The sequence below is a fragment of the Cibotium barometz genome, chromosome 47 (genome assembly GCF_041138505.1).
Source record: "Cibotium barometz isolate CiBa-2024 chromosome 47, ASM4113850v1, whole genome shotgun sequence".
Lineage (NCBI taxonomy): Eukaryota > Viridiplantae > Streptophyta > Polypodiopsida > Cyatheales > Cibotiaceae > Cibotium > Cibotium barometz.
The window spans coordinates 40750015-40752149 of record NC_141092.1 but is presented as its reverse complement, the minus strand read 5'-3'; positions in this window follow the sequence as shown (position 1 = coordinate 40752149).

Sequence of the window (2135 nt, the reverse complement as noted above, 5' to 3'; positions counted from 1 at the left end):
CTTTTTTTATAGGAAGATCCTAGGTCATTGGATGCACTATCGTTAGGAGCAAGATCATCTCCAATGAGTTTACCAAACCTCAAGTGCACGAGAATGTGATTTGATGAGCTAAATCACTACCCCAATTAGATTTCCATTGGTTTCTGTCAAACTGAGTTTTTGGGTCATGAAACTACAGTCTGGGATTCACACCGTGAAACAGCAAATGCAACTCACGTTGTGAAGTAGCAAAAAGCGTAAATCGTTCACGTCATGAACTATTTACTACACTTTCACATGTTAAGTAGACACTTCGGATATTTAGGTCTAAGTTGCCTTGATTTGAGGTTGCCCAAAAAGGATAGTAAATGATAGGGATGCAAAATTTACATCTAGATTTTGGGTCGTCTTCTTTGAGAGGCAGTCGGTAATTCTCTTGCCCTTAGTACTACTTATCACCTAGAGACCAATGGTCAAACGGAGAGTAAATCAGGTGATAGGAGACATCCTTCAAGCTTACTATGGATGTGAACTTCGAAGATACTACGATAGCACATCTCCTTGGAAGGATGAGGGAGTATTTCTTATCACCTAGAGACTAATGGTCAACGAGAGAGGTCAACGAGAGATGGACATGAACCTTGAAGATACTATGATAGCACATCTCGTTGGAAGGATGAGGGAGGATGCTTAGATTTATTTTGGTGCTATCATTTGGCTGATAGGATCAGGCCCACAGCTCAGGTGTGAGGGGAACATCATGAATCTAGTCATGTGCTTAAAATTTTGGAGAATTATTGGTCACAATTTCACTCCAGAAGATATTACATGAAGGGGATAACTACTTCTCCACAGGGAGATATGGATGCCCACTTGGCATCCAAAAGATACATGATTATTTACTCTTATCTAGTGCAACTTCCTTAGATACATGTTACAAAATGGCCTTAGACCATAGGTTAGAGTTACCCTAGGTATAGATGATACAAACTCTCCATCAAGTGCTGCACCATCTCGGATCTCAAGTGGTCATTACTCTAGAATATGGGAAAAACAAGTTTAAAAAATAACCATTGACAAACTAAGCACAACCATACTAGAAATGCTAAAGCTAAAAGAGGTAAGTGAGCTACCACAAGTAATGTGCATCTCTACCCATGAAGAGAGGTAATCTGGTATTTATCAATATGCAGATAGAAACACAAGAGCACTGACACACACACAATTGCTTTATTATGTTCATTGCATGGGCTTAGCAAATCATGATACCACCATCATGTGTGTAGGTTCCCTCTACCACAACCAATTTAAATATGAAGATAGAAACACAAGAAAACTAAGTGTTCATATATGTGACACACATACAAATGCTTTTTTATGCTCATTCAATGGGTTTAGCAAAATAATAATACCACCATGTGTGTAGGTTCTCTCGACCACAACCAATATCTCTAATTGCCTGCACAACCAAGGTAGTATTAGCTTTACAAGCATCACATGTTCATGCTAATGCGGCTTTGTGTAAAACTATCCAAAAAGTATGTACAGGGTACCCAACATACCTATAAAACTACCATAAGATAACACTGAGAACCCAAAGGATATCATGTTTGACTTCTACAATATGCAAGAAACCATAGAAATTCTATGTTATAAAAGGAGCCATGCCATTACTAGTGCCAACCATTGTTCAATGATGGAAAGGATGATACATTAACTCAACTGTGAGGAGGGCCCTATTGCAATGCTTCCATTATTAAGAACCCCATCATGGCATCATGGTAGAATGCTCACTCAAAGCATGCATACTAGTTCAAATGTAAGCTTTGGTGCAAATAATGTGAGCGTTTTCTAGCTTATACATCATGTTCCAAAAATGTGGAGTGAACCATCTGATCAAAGATTATCTGTATAAATCAAGTGGAGAGCATCAAATTTTATCAATCTTACCATGGTTCTTTGCATAATTAGTGACCCCATATAAATCAAGTGGAGAGCATCAAGTTTTATCAATCTTACCATGGTTCTTTGCATAATTAGTGTATAACCTCAACACATATAGCGACCCCATTAAATGTTTTAACTCGTGCCCAAACCCAATATCATATCAAAGATGAGATAAATGTTCAGTGCCAATCTTAGCCTCTAAACTAAGC